A 19871-nucleotide genomic window follows, 5' to 3' on the forward strand; every position below is an offset into this window, starting at 1 on the left:
AAGGTCCAAGGCCACTCCCCCTCCTCTTCCTTCCCCTCAAGCTACCCAATGTGGTCCCTGGGTCTTCTGGGCACAGTGACCATTCCCCCCTCCTGCCTTTGTATTGTGGCCAAAAAGTGGCCCCTTGGAGCTCAAGAGATGGTCTTCCATTTGGCAGCCTGCCCGCCTCCATCCCCAGAGGACTGGCTCTCCAAGTGGCCTTTACAGCTGGTCTTTCCTCTGGTCATCCTCATGGGCCGTGGCTCCAGGCTGGCTCCTAGTGGCTCTAGAACCCTGGGTTGCTGTCAGTGGCAACAGAGCCCCCCACATGGACCGCCATGGCCCCAGAGAAGTCTGGCCACAACAAGCGGACAGTGAAGGTGACCACCAACATAATGATGAGCGGAGAGACCTTCCAGAGATCCGGGTGCAAATGTCAAGGTCCGGCTCATGTGTTGGTGGATGGCAAGCTCCAGGAAAAGAGAGTCCCTCTGAAACTCTAGGAGGAACTTCCTGAGAGTAAGGGCTGTTCCACAGTGGAAGACATTGCCTTGAAGTGTAATAGTCTCCTTCTTTGGAGGCTGTCTTTAAGCGGAGGCTGGATGTTCATCTGTCAATGGGGCTGCTTTGATGGAGAGTTCCTGCATGGCAGAATAAAAGGGTTGGACTGGATCAGGGCCCTTCTTGGGGCCTCTTCCAACTCTAGGAGTCTATGATTCGAGAATAAAGTATATACAGCACAGAGGCAGAGTTTGTGTTTACATTCATATATATATAGACTAAGCAAAGAATAAAATGTATAAAGTACTGTATAGAGGCAGACTTTGTGTGTGTGTGTAAGTACTTTTATAAACCTAAATGTAGATAGAGATCTTTCTAAATCATCTCTCTCTCTCTCTCTCTCTCTCTCTAATCTGGTTTTGGAGCCCAATTTCTGGGCGGGGCTTTTGCGGGCGCCTTTCCCTCAGAGTCTTCTGAGAGTCCTCTCTATGGCTGGACGCCATTTTAGGGCCGGGCGGAAGTGAGGCCTCTTTAGGGCTCTGGCCCCGCCCCTTTCCTCCTCCTTTGTGCCGAAATCGTTGCCTGGTGGAAGTGGGAGGGAAGGGGCTCTGCTTCCGGTTGTCCAAGGAGGAGGAGGAGGAGGAGGTAAGTGGGCCTTTCCCTCTTCTTTTGGGCCTTTGGGGATGATGGGATAGGAGATCATTCCCATAAAAAGACCTCCGACATTTGGGGGAAGGACAGGGGCTGAGTATGGAGGGTAATAGCAATGATCACGATAAAGCTGCCGCCTCCCTTTCGCCCTGGGCTTCCCTTCTCCTTTCCTGGTTTGCAGACAAAGGCAGCCTTTGGAAGGAAGAAGAGCAGCTGGGCCTCCAGAACCAGAACCAGAGGGACCTTGCCTTGGAAAGTGGGATCTAGGGAGAGGGAGGGAGGGAGGGGGCCAGGATCTGAGTGGGCCATTAAGGGAGAGTGAGTGGGCCCTGCCTCCCGCCTCCCTCTTCTGGGCCTTTGGGGGATGATGGGATAGGCGACCCTTCCCAGAAAGAGACCTTGGACATTCGTAGGGGGCTGAATATGGACAGCGGACTATGAACGTCCCAAAGGAAGGAAGAGGCCTCCTCTCGGACTGCATCCCCCAGAATCCCCTGGTCAGAATGGCTCTAAAGAGGGGATTCTGGGTGTTGTCTTCATCCCTGAAGAGGATGCATTGCTCTTCCATTCAGGACTCCTTCCTCTACGACTGCATCCCCCAGAATCCCCTGGTCAGAATGGCTCTAAAGAGGGGATTCTGAGTGTTGCCTTCATCCCAGAAGAGGATGCATTGCTCTTCCACTCAGGACTCCTTCCTCTCGGACTGCATTCCCCAGGATCCCCTGGTCAGAATGGCTCTAAAGAGGGGATTCTGGGTGTTGCATTCATTCCTGAAGAGGATGCATTACTCATTCACTCAGGACTCCTTCCTCTTGGACAGAATCCCCTGATCAGAATGGCTCTAAAGAGGGGATTCTGGGTGTTGCCTTCATCCCTGAAGAGGAGGCATTGCTCGTCCACTCAGGACTCCTTCCTCTCAGACTGCATCCCCCAGAATCCCCTGGTCAGAATGACTCTAAAAGGGGGATTCTGGGTGTTGCATTCATTCCTGAAGAGGATGCATTACTCATTCACTCAGGACTCCTTCCTCTTGGACAGAATCCCCTGATCAGAATGGCTCCAAAGAGGGGATTCTGAGTGTTGCCTTCATCCCTGAAGAGGAGGCATTGCTCTTCCACTCAGGACTCCTTCCTCTACGACTGCATCCCCCAGAATCCCCTGGTCAGAATGGCTCTAAAGAGGGGATTCTGAGTGTTGCCTTCATCCCAGAAGAGGATGCATTGCTCTTCCACTCAGGACTCCTTCCTCTCGGACTGCATTCCCCAGGATCCCCTGGTCAGAATGGCTCTAAAGAGGGGATTCTGGGTGTTGCCTTCATCCCTGAAGAGGAGGCATTGCTCTTCCACTCAGGACTCCTTCCTCTACGACTGCATTCCCCAGAATCCCCTGGTCAGAATGACTCTAAAGAGGGGATTCTGAGTGTTGCCTTCATCCCAGAAGAGGATGCATTGCTCTTCCACTCAGGACTCCTTCCTCTCGGACTGCATTCCCCAGGATCCCCTGGTCAGAATGGCTCTAAAGAGGGGATTCTGGGTGTTGCCTTCATCCCTGAAAAGGAGGCATTGCTCGTCCACTCAGGACTCCTTCCTCTCAGATTGCATTCCCCAGAATCCCCTGGTCAGAATGACTCTAAAAAGGGGATTCTGGGTGTTGCATTCATTCCTGAAGAGGATGCATTACTCATTCACTCAGGACTCCTTCCTCTTGGACAGAATCCCCTGATCAGAATGGCTCCAAAGAAGGGATTCTGAGTGTTGCCTTCATCCCTGAAGAGGAGGCATTGCTCTTGCACTCAGGACTCCTTCCCCTTGCACTGCATCCCCCAGAATCTCCTGGTCAGAATGGCTCTAAAGAGGGGATTCTGGGTGTTGCCTTCATCCCTGAAGAGAAGGCATTGCTGCTCCACTCAGGACCCCTTCCTCTTGGACTGCATCCCCCAGAATCCCTGGAGCTTGGTGCAGAGACAGGGGGATGTCTTAGTGCTCCTTCCTCCTGTATCCTGGGTCTGGAGCTACTTGGAGGGACTGAGGATTCCCCAAAAGACATCTCTAGCATCAGAGTTCAGGGAACTGGGCTGGAAAGTCGTAAGGGCCCCCAAAACTGCAGCCTCCCAGAGTCTCTAGGAGAGCCCCCTAATCCATGGGCAGATGCCCCTGGACCCGCTTTGGCTCCCCCTGATTCAGGGGGGCAGGGAAGGGGCTGCTTGTCACCCAGTGTGTCAAGGGGGTTCTTTGGGAAGGGGAAACTCCTGCACCCCCAAATAGATCCAGGGTCAGAAAAGGGCTCAGACAGGGGGGTCCCACTGCATCCCATGGTCCAGCAGGAAGGAGGGGGCCCTTTCCCAGCCCCCTTTGAAGGTCCCTTCTGGGCCCTGGTGCCCCTTCTCCTCTCTGGAGTTACTTTTGGGGAAGCAGAGCCTGACCTGCCCCCTTCCCTTCTTCCTCCCCTTAGGAAACCCCAAAGAAAGGAAGAGGAGCTGCGCATTCTGACATGAGAGAATGGCAAAGGAGAAGGAGCTCCGAGGGAAGATGGAGGAAGAACAGTCCCTGGAGAAAGGTAACTGAGAACCCAAGAGAGAAGTAAGGAGGGGGACCCAAAGGGTGCTCAGCAATGGTTCCTTTTCATCCTGGAAAGAAGTGACCAGTGGGATGTCCAATGGGGCTCTGTCCTGGGCCCAGGGCTATTCAACATCTTTATCAATGACTTGGAGGACAGAATTGGGGGCCTACACATCAAATTTGCAGATGACACCAAATTAAGAGGAGTAGCTAATACTCCAGAGGACAGGATTAAGATTCAAAATGACCTGAATAGACTAGAAAGTTGGGCCACAGCTAACAAAATGAAATTCAACAGGGAGAAATGTAAGGTACTCCACTTAGGGCAGAGAAATAAAATGCACAGATATAGGATTATGGGGGACAGCTGGCTGAACAATAAACTTATACGTGTGAAAGGGATCAAGGAGTCCAAGTAGAACACAGGTTGAACAGGAGTCAACAGTGTGATGCGGCAGCTAACAAGGCCAATACAATTTTAGGTTGCATCAGTAGAAGTACAGAAGTACAAGGGAAGTAATAGTGCCACTATATTCTGCTTTGGTCATGTCCTACCTGGAATATTGTTTCCATTTCTGGGCACCACAATTCAAAAAGGATGTGGAGAAACTGGAGCCATGAGTCCAAAGGAGGGTGACTAAAATGTGAAGGGTCTGGAAACCATGAAGCCCTATGAGGAACGACTTAGGGAGCTGGGGATGTTTAGCATGGAGAAAAGAAGGTTAAGAGGTGATATGAAGGCTCTGTTTAAATATTTGAAGGGATGTCATGTTGAGGAGGGAGCAAACTTGTTTTCTGTTGCTCCAGAGACTAGGACCCAATGGAGCAATGGATGAAGGATACAGGAAAAGAGATTCCACCTCAACATTAGGAGGCACTTCCTGACAGTAAGGGCTGTCTGACAGTGGAATACATTCCTTACTCTTAAATTATGGTGGAGACTCCTTCTTTAGAGGTCTATAAACAGAGGCTGGATGGCCATCTGTTGGGTATGCTTTGATAGAGATTTCCTGCATGGCAGGGGCTTGGATGGGATGGCCCTTGTGGTCTCTTCCACCTCTATGATTCTGTGATTCACTGCCCCATGGCCTTCCCCCTCTGGCCTCTCTCAGTCCCAGGTTGGCCTTAGAGAAAGGGAACTGACCCCAAGAGAGAAAAAAAGAAAGAAGGGGACCCCCAAGACCCCTTCCTCTCTACCCCATGGCCTTCTCCCTCTGGCCCCTCTCAGTCCCAAGTTGGCCTTAGAGAAAGGAACTGCACCCCAAGAGAGAGAGAAAGAAAGAAAGAGAGGGAACCCCAAGACCCCTTCCTCTCTGCCCCATGGCCTTCTCCCTCTGGCCTCTCTCAGTCCCAGGTTGGCCTTAGATAAAGGGAACTGATCCTCAGGAGAGATAGAGAGAGGGACCCCCAAGACCCTTTACTCTCTGCCCCATGGCCTTCTACCTCTGGCTCCTCTCACTCCCAGGTTAGCCTTAGAGAAATGGAACTGACCCCCAATGGAGAGAGAAGGAAAGAGAGGGACCCTCAAGACCCCCTTCTCTTTGCCCCATGGCCTTCTCCCTCTGGCCCCTCTCAGTTCCAGGTTGGCCTTAGAGAAAGGGAACTGGCCCCAAGAGGGAGAGAAAGAAAGAGAGGGACCCCCAAGACCCCTTTCTCTTTGCCCCATGGCCTTCTCCCTCTGGCCCCTCTCAGGCCCAGGTTGGCCTTAGAAAAAGGGAACTGACCCCAAGGGAGAGAGAAAGAAAGAGGGGGACCTGCAAGACCACTTCCTCTCTGCCTCATGGCCTTCTCCCTCTGGCCCCTCTCATGCCCAGGTTGTTCTTAGAGAAAGGGAAATGACCCCCAAGAGAGAGAGAAAGAGGGCCCCTCCAAGACCCCTTCCTCTCTGCCCCATGGCCTACTCCCTCTGGCTCCTCTGAGTCCCAGGTTGGCCTTACAGAAAGGGAACTGACCCCCAATGGAGAGAGAAAGAAAGAGAGGGACCGCCAAGACCCCTTTCTCTCTACCCCATGGCCTTCTCCCTCTGGCCCCTCTCAGGCCCAGGTTGGCCTTAGAGAAAGGGAACTGACCCCAAGAGAGAGAGATAGAAAGAGGGGGACCCCCAAGACCCCTTCCTCTGCCCCATGGCCTTCTCCCTCTGGCCCCTCTCAGGCCCAGGTTGGCCTTAAAGAAAGGGAACTGACCCCAAGAGAGAGAGAAAGAAAGAGGGGGACCCTCACAATAACTTCCTCTCTGCCTCATGGCCTTCTCCCTCTGGCCCCTCTGAGTCCCAGGTTGGCCTTAGAGAAAGGGAACTGACCCCCAATGGAGAGAGAAAGAAAGGGAGGGATCCCCAAGACCCCTTCCTCTCTGCCCCATGGCCTTTTCCTTCTGGCCCCTCTCAGTCACAGGCTGGCCTTAGAGAAATGGAACTGACCCCAAGAGAGAGAGAAAGAAAGAGGGGACCCCCAAGACCCTCTCTGCCCCATTGCCTTCTCCCTCTGGCCCCTCTCAGTCCCAGGTTGGCCTTAGAGAAAGGAAACTGACCCCAAGATTGAGAGAAAGAATGAGGGGGACCCCTTCCTCTCTGCCCCATTGCCTTCTCCCTCTGGCCCCTCTCAGTCCCAGGTTGGCCTTAGAGAAAGGGAACTGTCCCCCAAGAGAGAGAGAAAGAAAGAGGGGGCCCCCAAGACCCCTTCCTCTCTGTCCCATGGCCTTCTCCCTCTGGCCTCTTTCAGTCCCAGGCTGGCCTTAGAGAAAGGGAATTGACCATAAGAGAGAAGGAAAGAGCATTCATAATATATAGGTTCGGGTTATGTTTTTTGATGTTTCTTAAAGTTTTTCTTTTTATTATGAGAATGTATTTTAACCAATTGTAATTTTGTACTTGTATTGTACTTCAGCTCTGAACAGAGAGGCGGGATATATATAAATAAAATTATTATTATTATTATTATTATTATTATTATTATTATTAAAGTGGAACTCATCCCCTCCCAAAAATTTGCCTATATCTGCAAAAACTCCAAGCATAATTGTTGGAAATGTTCTCATTCTGTCCCAGGTCCCTATTTCCGTTTTTGGTGGAATTCCCTCAGAAACAAAAAAATACTGGACAGAAATTCATAAAGTTATTTTTATTATTAACCTTTATTTATAAAGCGCTGTATAGTTTTAAGAACAGAGTTAAAGACAGAATTATTATTTACTCAGTAGACCAGGGGTAGGTAACCTTTTTGAACCGGGGGCCGGGTTGCTGTCCCTCAGACAACTGGGGGGGGGGGGGGGGGCGAAGCTAAAAAATAAATAATTAAAAAATTTAAATAAATAAATAAACCGAGACAAATGTAGGACATTTTTCAAATGGTGGACACTTTTTTTAAAAAAAGTGGAGGACACATGAAAAATATTGCCGGTTTTTAAAAAAACGTTAAGATAAATGCATGTTTCTGAGGCGTCTATAGACAATTGCCCCCCTTGCCCCTGCGAGGAAGAGGCCAAAGGCCCCGGTGGCAATCGGCGCCAGGACTGGGCTGGGGCCGGTCCCAAGGCCTCGCCGGGCCGCAGGTTGCTTACCCCTGCAATAGACGTTTCTATTAGGGATGGAGAGGGAAATGTGGGGAAGGAACACGGAAAGTTTGTTTTCTGTTTTATAACAGAATGTTCTAGAACAGTTATTGCACAAAAGTGGAAAACAGAGACAATTCCAAATAGAAAGCAATGGTTAACAAACATTTATGAAATGACACAATTAGACGAAAGGACACGTTGGAGGAGGAAAAACAGAGAACAAACTGAATGGGGGATGTATCTTACCAAACTTTAAGTTATATTCCTATGCTGCAAGCATTCATTGGCTAGAAGAATGGATCAGTTTGAGGGACGTAAACGTGCTAAACTTGGAATGCTCTGATTTAAATTTGTTATTCATACATATCTGTGGTATATAAAACTTAAAGGTAATACTATTTCTAACCACCACATAGTAAGAAGATCCCTATTAAAAGTTTGGTACAAAGTGAAGCAACCGTTTTGTAATCACATTCCCGCTTGGGTCTCCATACAGGAAGAGCATGACAGGGATGATGGGAGTTGTGGCTCTTCACCTCTGGCCTGGAACTCACCACCTGGTTGTGCACCACGCTGACCAGTTTTGGCCAGTTGTTAAAGCTTTGCAAGAGTTGCAGAGAACAGGCTGAAGACCCTGACAAACTCTCCAAGCCTTCTCACTCTTGCTTCCACAGAAGTCTTCACCCTTCTTCACCAGGGTCCTGCTGGTTCTTGTAGCTTCACCCAAGACACCAGACAACTCAGTAGTCTTATATAAAAGATCTACTTTATTCTACTATATACACAGCTCCAAACTATCCAACACAACAATACTCCTCACTCCTACTATCCACAACTACTACCCACAAAATGCATTGGGATCTATAGTCATTATTATAGTCAAATCAAGGTACCACCTACTGTTGTCTGTTTCCACCCAGTAGGCATGTACATCATTCCCATTGGTTCTCTTGTTTCTATCCAGATTAGATGATTTCATCATCTCAGCCTTGACCACTTTACAATTGTCAGGTGTGTCCAATTATTCACTATGCATTTCTTGTCCTTGGCACTCAGTACTTGTTAATTGTATTACCATTCACACCTGTGTGGTTGCTATTTGCTTCTGCTGAGTCACTTTGACTCTCACATACATGTTTTATTTCACTTACTGTATATCCCATGTGGCTTTTTCCTTAACAATCCCCTCCGAAATGTGGCTTACATTGTCATTCCGACCATTTGTGTCAGCCTTTCATGTTTTTCTACTGTCAGTGCTTTTGTAAACAAATCTGCAATGTTATATTGTGTTTCTATGTACCTCAATTCTATTTCTCCTTTTTGAACCATGTGTCTTACATTTTGGTACCTTACACCCACATATTTGGTTCTGTTTTTCAAACTTTCTGTTTCAGCCATTGCTATGCATGATTGTGAATCTTCTTGAATTTATACTGGAACTCTGAAATTTTCATTTAGGTCAATTAACAGTTGTTCAATCCATTGTACCTCATTTACAATTTCATTCAAAGCTGCAAACTCTGCCTCAGTTGTGCTTAACGCTACGTTTGTTTGTTTTCTGCTTCTCCATACTATGGGACTCTCACTATATTTGATTATCATTCCTGTCACTGACTTCTTGTCTCCTAACTCTGATGCAAATGAACTATCTACAAAACAATCTAAATCCGCGTTGCTGCTTCTTATGATTAACTTTCTGTCTATAGTCCCTTTCAAATATCTTAACAAGTGTTTCACAGCTGTCCAATCCTCAACCTTAGGATTGCAAACTCTTCTGGATAACACGTTCACAGAATACGCAATGTCTGGTCTAGTGTGGCATGAAATAAACTGAAGTGATCCTATGATGCTCCTGAAAAATGTCTTGTCCTCAAAATCTCTAGTTGTTGGCTCAGAAACGAAACCAGTTGTCATTGGAGCTCTAACTATCTTGGCATTCTGTAGTCCACACTTTTCTATCAAATTCTCAATCTTTTTCTTCTGACTCAATAAACAATGTCCATCTTGTGTCCACTCAACATTAATTCCTAAATATGACTTCAACAAACCTAAATCCTTTAAAACAAACTTTTCAGACAATTCTCCTTTTACTGACTCAATTTCCTGTTTTGACTTTGCTGCCACGCACAAGTCATCCACATAAATCACAAGCACTATGTCTCCTTTTGTATAAACACATGCATCTGCCACGCTTCTCTTGTAACCTAACTTAACTAACTCATCATTGATGCATAAATTCCAAGCTCTGGCACTCTGTTTTAAACCATACAATGCCTTCTTCAATCTATAAACTTTCTGATTTCCATTCTCTTCAAAACCTTGTGGCTGTTCCATAAAAATTTCTTCTTCTAAGTTTGCATTTAAGTAAGCTGTTTCAAAATCAAAATGTTCCACAACTAAATTCCTCCTTGCTGCTACAGCTAACACCATTCTCAAACTTTCTGGCTTTGCTGTTGGAGAATAAATTTTATCAAAATTCTCATACTGCTGTTGTGCAAAACCCTTAGCTACTAATCTTGCTTTGTACTTAATGCTTCCATCAGGCATTTCCTTTCTCTTGTACACCCATTTACAACCAATCACTTTCTTATCTTTGGGTCTATCAACAATTTCAAAAACATTTTTGTTCACCAAGCAACTGAATTCACTGTCCATTGCTTCACACCATCTTCCTTGTTCTTCCCTAGAAAAGGTTTCTAAATCTTCAAAACTTTCAGGCTCTTCTATTACTGTACAAGCTCTTGCCTGTGTCACAACAAACCTATCTGGTGACTTTCTAAATCTGTGACTATGCCTGGGTATGAATTCTGTCGATCTGCCTCTTTCCTCATCACTGTCTGCACTAGAAAATGTTGTCTTTTTGCTAAATCTTTTGTCTTCCGTCATCCTAGTGGTCACTGGTCTTGTTTGTGTCTCCCCATCTGAGGTACTACCACTACTGCTAGTTGAGGCTTCTGGCTTGACTGATACCTCTCCGTTTCCTGAAGTTGGCTCAGTCTGTGCTTGCTGCTCACTTGAGCTACCTAACCTCAAGAACACTTCCTTATTGGCATGCAGCTTGTCCCAGCCAGCATGTCTCTCAAAATTTGCAGACCTGGAGTACTGTATCTCTTTTCCTCTCATTAGAAACTTGTAGCTGTTTCCTGAATAACCTAGGAACATTAGCGTTTTGCTTTTGGGTTCTCCTTTCCTCCTAAAACAGGCAGGTATGTATACATTTGCAAATTGACCAAACACTCTTAGATATTTGAAATTTGGCACTCTCCCATACAAAACCCTGTAGGGAATGTCTTCAATTTCTGAATGATACATCCTATTACTTATATGTATTGCAGTCAGCGTAGCTTCACCCCAGAAGCTTTCACCTACGCCTGCATCTGCCATCAAACATGCAGAAATCCTTTTTATGTCTTGGATTTTTCTCTCTGCTAAACCATCCTCACTTGGACAAGCAGGATTGGTGGTTTCATGTCTTATCCCCACCTTCTGAAACCAATTATACAGTTGGTTATTTAAAAATTCGCCACCTCTATCTGTGATAATAGTCCCAACTTGGCTATCAAACCTTCTTTCTATCATCCTGACCCACGCTTTTAAACTTTGCCCAGCTTCTGACTTATTTTTCAATATTCTTACATATGCAAATCTTGAAAATCTATCAACAATAACCAGGAAATATTTGCTTCCCCCTAGTGACAACAATTGGCTTGGGCTACATCAGCATGTACATATTGAAATAGTCTCTGAGCAATCCTTTTAGACTTCTTAGCAACTGGATATGCTCTGACCTTGACTTGGTTACATACAGTACAGTCTAAATGATTTTTACATTCTGCTACTTTCAAATCTGGACACATGCTAATTAAATTCTTCAAACACTTAAAACTTGCATGGCCAAATTTTCTATGCAGCTCATGTATGCAGTCTTTGTGCAACGGAACATTATCTATGGTATTTGCATTCTCTGTCTTGTACTTATCAACATTCTCTTCTAGAAAATAAAGCTTATCTTTCTTTAAGCCTATGCCACGCAGTTCCCCATTCAATGTTATTTTACACAAGTTCTTTTCAAAGGTGACTATGTAGTCTCGGTCTGTTAATCTGCTTACTGATAACAAGTTGTTTTCTAATTCCTTAACATGCAAAACATCATTAAAGTTTTCTTTCAGCCCTGGAATGTAAACTGTTCCCATTTGATTTACAGTATTAAGCTCATTCCCATCTGCCAAAACTACGGCATTAACATTGGCTGGCTTTCTCTCATTAATTAAGTTAATGTTGTTACACATGGAGGACGAAGCTCCTGAATCTACTAGCCATTTGGAGTTTGCTTTTTGCTTTTCTTTTATCATGGTGGCAAACACCTTATTATTATTTCTATTGTCCTTCAAAAATGGTGGCTTGGACTGCTTCTGCCTCTGGCCGTGTCGAGGTTGCCAAGTGCTCTGTTGCTTGCTTCTATCAGCTGCCAAAAACTTGCAGTGCCTCTGCAGGTGTCCAATCCTTTTACAGTAGAAACATCTCCGTTGCTCCCTTGAAGAAGCTGCCTGGTCCAGCCCACGCACATCAGGCTTGGCTTGCTCACTTGGCACAGTCTTGGAAGTTGCTGCGTCATTTCTCTCAGACTGTCTCCTTTGATTCTCTTCCAGAATCCTGGCCACAACTAAGTCTCTCGTTAACTCTTCAGTTGGTAAGTTCTGCAAAGCATTTGTAATGTTGCCCCAAGTAGGGTCTAGGGACTCAATCAAGATGTAACACTGTTGTTCTCTACTAATTTCCACACCTCTAAGCTCAGCTTGCACAAACAAATCTTGCATCTTTTTCAAATGCTCCACGACACACTGGCCCTTCTCCATCTTTTGCCTATAAATTCTTTTTGACCATAGCATTTTTGCAAAGGCAGTAGAAGGAGTGTGTAATCTTTGCAGAGTGTCCCACACATCTTTGGCGGTTTCCTTATCTCTAACATCGTTAATCAAGTCTTCTTCCAGCATTAGGAAAAGACAAGCCTTGGCTTTACTATCTCTCTCTTTCGTGGCTGCGTTAGCATCAGCTGGCAACCCGGCTTGAACAGTTGCCCACAAACTTTCTTTTACTAGCAGAGACTGGGCATAAATCTTCCAGGTGGAGTAGTTGCTTCTATTCAATTTGCTAAACTTCAAAATCTCCATTTTAACTTGTGCAGTGACTCAATTGACACAGTCCTTCTGAGTATGCACAGCTGACCCCTTTTGGGCTTAATCAAAACACAGGAGGAGTTACTCACGGAGCTTATCAGTGCAGCGTAAACAGCTTGCTCTGATCTGTCTTCCACTCTCTGGAACTTTCAGCTTCTGTGGATGCTGGGTGCTGCAGTGACTGGGCCCGTAACCCTTGACAGGGATGATGGGAGTTGTGGCTCTTCACCTCTGGCCTGGAACTCACCACCTGGTTGTGCACCACGCTGACCAGTTTTGGCCAGTTGTTAAAGCTTTGCAAGAGTTGCAGAGAACAGGCTGAAGACCCTGACAAACTCTCCAAGCCTTCTCACTCTTGCTTCCACAGAAGTCTTCACCCTTCTTCACCAGGGTCCTGCTGGTTCTTGTAGCTTCACCCAAGACACCAGACAACTCAGTAGTCTTATATAAAAGATCTACTTTATTCTACTATATACACAGCTCCAAACTATCCAACACAACAATACTCCTCACTCCTACTATCCACAACTACTACCCACAACTACTACCCACAAAATGCATTGGGATCTATAGTCATTATTATAGTCAAATCAAGGTACCACCTACTGTTGTCTGTTTCCACCCAGTAGGCATGTACATCATTCCCATTGGTTCTCTTGTTTCTATCCAGATTAGATGATTTCATCATCTCAGCCTTGACCACTTTACAATTGTCAGGTGTGTCCAATTATTCACTATGCATTTCTTGTCCTTGGCACTCAGTACTTGTTAATTGTATTACCATTCACACCTGTGTGGTTGCTACTTGCTTCTGCTGAGTCACTTTGACTCTCACATACATGTTTTATTTCACTTACTGTATATCCCATGTGGCTTTTTCCTTAACAGAGCATACTCTAGAAGAACAAAATTTCAAGATCGACAGTGGTTCAGAGATGGAGATTTAATAAACATAACATCCAAAGGGAAATATGTTATGAAGGAAATGGAAGAAATCCATGGCAAAGGAGAGATGCAAGATTGGTTTCTATGACCTGTTACAGACTGCCAAAATAAAGCTGCTTTGGGCCTTGTTGGAGATATGCTATTTTAAATGATGCATGGGTCCTAAGAGTCCGGAAGTTGCGCCAAAGCCACACTACATTCCTAAGCACTGGAGTACAGCTTTGGTGCAGCTTCCGGATTCTTCTGATGCATGCATCATTTAAACAGCATACCTCCAAAGAGACCCGAAGCAGCTTTATTTTGGCAGTCTGTAACAGGCCTATATAACCAACTGAAAAGTCGCTTTACGATAGATAATGAAACAATTGGCTTGACCATAGAAAAAACCAGATTGATAAAATAATGATGGATCAACAAGGGAAATGTATAGCAAAATATTATAAGTTATTAAAAGATAGAGACCTTTGAAATGAAACCATTAAACATGGTATGATAAGATGGGCACAGGATACCAAAAAGGCCATTACTATAGAAGAATTGGGAAAATCGTGGAAAGGAACTAACAAATTTACGCTGTGTCAAAACTAAGAAGAACTAGAAGGACAACAATGATATCTATGGTCTTATGTAAATAGATGTCTCTGTGTTAAAGTGTTGGTGTGTAGACCTAATATGTAGTGGTTATATGTTTGTTTGTTTGTTTTTTGTTGTTGTTGTTTTATTTTTTATTTCCTATAGATTGCTATATGGTTTCTAACTCTTCTTTTCTCTTTATGTTGTTATACTTTATTCTAAATAAAATTTATAAAAATAAAAAAAGGACACGTTGGATGAGGAGGAAACAGTGCGCCCTCCTGATACGTGAATTTGAGCATGGCAAACCTGGCCGTTCTTCCCAATGATGGTGCCCATGCACCCACACCACCATGGGAAACAAAAGTCCCTCTCCTCCCTTCCCTCCCTGCTTACTTACCTTTCGCCTTGGGAAAGGCCGAGTGCTGTTGCTGGAAGCCTTGAAGCCCCTTCTGCGCTCCCCCCTCACCACCGCCGCAGCGGGAAAAGCAGTGGCAGTGCTGGAGGCCAAGCCTCAGCCTCCTTGCCGCCCTCGCAGAAGGGCTGGATGGCAGTGTTAGATCCCTCTTGCCCCCCAACACCACCGCCACTGGGCCTTTCCCATGACGGCGGCGTGAGGAGGGCGAGGAGAAGTGCCAGAGGTCTTCAAGGCATCCAGCACCGTCACCCGGCCTTCTCGCCACCTCCGCCACCACAGAAGGACCGGACACCGGTGTTAGAGTCCAAGAGGTGGCGGTGAGCAGGCTGGGTGGCAGTGCTGGGGGCCTTCAAGGCTTGCCCTCCTTGCGGGAAAGGCCTGGTGGCAGTGGTGGCAGGAGCCAAAAGTCCCATTAAATACAATGACATAGCAAAATGGTGTCCCTTATAAAAAATGGAAAATCAAGGTTTGACATTTGAAAATTATACTTATATTTTGAATATTTTCAAGCCGTGGATGCTTGAATCCATGTATAAAAAATCCATGTATAAGAAGGGCCAACTGTAAAAGATATTAAGGTAAAGCAATACATTCATAAGAGAGATGGAAAAGTGATCCCAGGTCGAAGGAAGTCAAACCTTTTTGTTATGTGTATTTTACCAAAAAAAGGACATGTAAGTTTTCTGTCTCGTTGGACATGTCTGATGTTGGATGTTGGTATGTGGTTATTTATGTTGGACTGAATGTCAATAAAAATATAATATGGGTGGCATGCATATATGTGGTAAGGTAGAATTAAATAAAGAGTTTAAAGAACATATACGAAGGAAAACGTTATGGAAAGTATGGATGAAATATAAGGAAAAAATATAGAGAGCATTGCCAGATTGGACCTCCCCGCATGAAGCAACATTAAAGAAAGGCAGAATAGAAGGGAAAGATTGGTTGAGGTATAAAGATCTTTTAAAGATATTGGAAGGGAAATTAATAATGAAACCAAGAGAAGAAATGATTAGAGAAGGATATAATATAAATTGGTATTTATACTATCAATTAACAGAAAGATATAAAGCAGATGTAAAGCAATTCGGATTAACACAAAAGAAGACGGAAATGGATTTGATATTATTAGATAAAGGGAGGAAGAAAATAGCAAAATTTTATAAATTAATACTAAAATTGGCACTAGAACAAGAACAAATAAAACATTGTATGATAAAATGAGCGCAAAATATAGGGAAAAGTATACAATTTGATGCATGGAAAAGAGCCTGGGGACAAGATTTAAACTTTACATTATGCTCAGGTATAAAAGAAAACTTTTTTAAAATGATGTATAGGTGGTATATAACTCCAAATAGATTGGCAAAGATATACAAATATGATAAAGGAAATTGCTGGGGGTGCGATCAAAGTGTGGGAAGTCTCTTTCATATGTGGTGGACATGTCTTATGATAAAGAAATTCTGGAATGAAGTACATAAGAGAATCAGGACAATAATACAAATGAACTTCTCCCTTATACCAGAAATGTGTTTATTAAACATAGTAGAAAATAAGACTCTAAGACAAAAGTTAAAACCACTTTTATATTTAATAACTGCCGCCAGAATTACAATAGCTAAATATTGGAGAAACAGGGAAGTACCTAAAATTGAAAATTGGTTGGAAAAATGTTTAGAAGTACAGTGGGGCCTCCGCATACGCGGACTTTTTTTAAGCGGCTTTGAGCATACGCACTTAAGCTGCTGGGCGCGCGCAGGGCAGAAGGGGCGGCACATCCCATTCAGTTGAATGGGTGCGTGCGCCCGTTGCACCGCGCGCGCACCCATTGCGCCCCGCGCACCTCCGCACCGCCGTGCACGAGCCCCATTGTTTATAACGGGGCTTGAGCATAGGCGGAAATCGCCATATGCGGCGGGATCCGGAACGGATCCCGCCACGTATGGCGAGGTTCCACTGTAACTGAGATGGATACAATGACTGTGAAACTAAAAGAAGAAATATCGGAAGAGGAAAATCAAATATGGGTAAGAGTAAGAGAACTATATGAGACGGAAAAGACAAAATAAGAAAAGAATAGAGAAGGAAGAAGGCTATACCGTTTCTGTGTTGTAAGCTGGAGAGATATGGAAAAGTGTACATTCTTAGTATATAAGCCAAAGACGAATGGAGGAAGGTGAGATAAAGGTGAAGAGACACATAGTTTTTGAGAAATGTGGGTCGCATAGCTAAAATAGCACTCAAAAATAGATAGAAGAAAGGAAAGGGGGTTGGGGGGTTAATAGAATGGAATATGGAATGAATAAAGTATAGAGAATTATACCCCTTTTTTATTCTGTAAATATTCAATAAAGATTATTTAAAAAAAAGAATGGGGAGATTATAAAATAAAGAAAGTAATTCAGATTGATTCTGTGCTTGGCTCCTAATTAGTTCTCCTTTTTCCTGAAGCAGGTAATGAGCATCAGAGAGAGAACTATGAGGAACCACCTGCGACATCAATGGAAATTATGGAGCCTTTCATGGAAAAAGAGGAGTTTGGAAATGAAAAGGACCTGAAAAGAAAAAGGGGGAAACAAAGGCAAAACGAGAAGAACAACTCCTCTGCCTCTCAGGGTGCCGAATTTCCTGAACAACTGACTTTATACTCAGACCAAGATGAATGTCTTGCCTGTGGGAGAATGTGCAAATGCAAATCACAATTAAACACACAATTCAGCGTTCCCATGGGAGAGAGACCATACAAATGCATGGAATGTGGAAAGAGCTTCAATCGGAGTGATAGTCTACGTTCACATCAAAGATCCCACACAGGGGAGAAACCATATAAATGCATGGAATGTGGGAAGAGCTTCAGTCGGAGTGGACATCTACATCTACATCAAAGATCCCACACAGGAGAGAAACCATATAAATGCATGGAATGTGGGAAGAGCTTCTGCGACAGTGGGAGTCTACATTCACATCAAAGATCCCACACAGGGGAGAAACCATATAAATGCATGGAATGTGGGAAGAGCTTCAGTCACAGTGGAACTCTACGTAATCATCAAAGATTCCACACAGGGGAGAAACCATATAAATGCATGGAATGTGGGAAGAGCTTCAGTCGGAGTGGACATCTACAGCTACATCAAAGAACCCACACAGGACAGAAACCATATAAATGCATGGAATGTGGGAAGAGCTTCAGTCACAGTGGAAGTCTAAATTTACATCAAAGAATTCACAAAGGGGAGAAACCATATAAATGCATGGAATGTGGGAAGAGCTTCAGTCAGAGTGGAAATCTATGTAAACATCAAAGAACTCACACAGGGCAGAAACCATATAAATGTATGGAATGCGGGAAGAACTTCAGTGAAAGTGGGAGTCTACATTCACATCAAAGATCCCACACAGGGGAGAAACCATATAAATGCATGGAATGTGGGAAGAGCTTCAATCGGAGTGATAGTCTACGTTCACATCAAAGATCCCACACAGGGGAGAAACCATATAAATGCATGGAATGTGGGAAGAGCTTCAGTCAGAGTGGACGTCTACAGCTACATCAAAGAACCCACACAGGAGAGAAACCATATAAATGCATGGAATGTGGGAAGAGCTTCAGTCAGAGTGGACATCTACAGCTACATCAAAGAACCCACACAGGAGAGAAACCATATAAATGCATGGAATGTGGGAAGAGCTTCAGTCACAGTGGAACTCTAAATTTACATCAAAGAACCCACACAGGGGAGAAACCATATAAATGTGTAGAATGTGGGAAGAGTTTCATTGAAAGTGGAAAATTACGTTTACATCAAAGATCCCACACAGGGGAGAAACCATATAAATGCATGGAATGTGGGAAGAGCTTCAGCGAGAGAGGAACTCTATGTAAACATCAAAGAACCCACACAGGGGAGAAACCATATAAATGTATGGAATGTGGGAAGAGCTTCAGTGAGAGTGGAAATCTACGTAAACATCAAAGAGCCCACACGGGTGAGAAACCATATAAATGCATGGAATGCGGGAAGAGCTTCATTCAGATTGGAGATCTACATAAACATCAAAAAACCCACACGGGAGAAACCATATAAATGTGTAGAATGTGGGAAGAGTTTCATTGAAAGTGAAAAATTACATTTACATCAAAGAACACACACGGGAGAAACCATATAAATGCATGGAATGTGAGAAGAGCTTCAGTGACTGTGGAAGTCTACGTTTACATCAAAGATCCCACACAGGGGAGAAACCATATAAATGCATGGAATGTGGGAAGAGCTTCAGTCAGAGTGGAAATCTCCGTTCCCATCAGAGGACCCACACAGGAGAGAAACTCTATAAATGTATGGAATGTGGGAAGAGCTTCAGTGACCGTGGAAATCTTCGTAAACATCAAAGAACCCACACAGGGGAGAAACCATATAAATGCATGGAATGTGGGAAGAGCTTCAGTCAGAGTGGAAATCTCCGTTCCCATCAGAGGACCCACACAGGAGAGAAACTCTATAAATGTATGGAATGTGGGAAGAGCTTCAGTGACCGTGGAAATCTTCGTAAACATCAAAGAACCCACACAGGGGAGAAACCATATAAATGCATGGAATGTGGGAAGAGCTTCAGTCAGAGTGGAAATCTCCGTTCCCATCAGAGGACCCACACAGGAGAGAAACTCTATAAATGTATGGAATGTGGGAAGAGCTTCAGTGACCGTGGAAATCTTCGTAAACATCAAAGAACCCACACAGGGGAGAAACCTTATAAATGCATGGAATGTGGGAAGAGCTTCAGTCAGAATGGACATTACATCTACATCAAAGAACCCACACGGGAGAAACCATATAAATGCATTGAATATGGAAAGAGTTTCAGTAACAGTGGAGATCTATGTTCACATGAAAGAACCCACACAGGGGAGAAACCGTATAAATGCATGTAATGTGGGAAGAGCTACAGTCTGAATGATAGGCTGCGTTCACATTAAAGAAGCCACATGGGGAAAACCTTATAAATGTATGAAATGCCAAAAGAGCTTTTCTGGGAAAAGATTAGAACGTGAAGGGTTTAAACTATAATGGCTGACATATTATCAGATAAGGGGAAGAGAGAGGATATGAAGAGCTGACAGTACCGGTGTGTGTGTGTGTGTCATAATTTTAAAGTTTTTATGCACCGATGGTAGTCATTTGATAGATAAAATGTATAAATTGCTACTTATGTTTGACAATGAAGAAGAGCAGGTATCATTAATTGGACAAAATTAATCGGGACTTAATATTTGAATTGATCAAAGGAGAAAGATACAAGGAAAACCTGTACAGAATTATGTTTATACGGGCAAATTTCTTGTGCATAAATTAGATGATTGATAGATAGATAGATAGATAGATAGATAGATTGAAAGTTTATTTTTGTATAGCATATACCATTATAAAAAAAGTAGTTCATATAAAAAATATAAATATAAAATATAAGCAACAACTACATTGTATAATGTACATTGCATTGCAGGGTTAAAATTGT

The 19871-nt window shown here is 44.2% G+C and overlaps 1 protein-coding gene and 1 pseudogene across 2 annotated transcripts in view; one reads left to right on the plus strand and one right to left on the minus strand.

Annotated features, from left to right (window-relative positions):
- Positions 1-19871, minus strand: part of LOC149287687 (uncharacterized) — a 159145-nt gene that overhangs the window by 31231 nt on the left and 108043 nt on the right. The window lies entirely within an intron of this gene.
- LOC149287689 (uncharacterized) lies at positions 1079-19276 on the plus strand (annotated as a pseudogene). The gene is made up of 3 exons (XR_016277451.1): positions 1079-1125; positions 3583-3687; positions 16806-19276. The product of XR_016277451.1 is annotated as an uncharacterized LOC149287689 (transcript).

The sequence above is a fragment of the Sceloporus occidentalis genome, unplaced genomic scaffold, assembly GCF_023333645.1.
Source record: "Sceloporus occidentalis isolate IW3139 unplaced genomic scaffold, rSceOcc1.0.p SCAF_57, whole genome shotgun sequence".
In the NCBI taxonomy this organism is placed as follows: domain Eukaryota; kingdom Metazoa; phylum Chordata; class Lepidosauria; order Squamata; family Phrynosomatidae; genus Sceloporus; species Sceloporus occidentalis.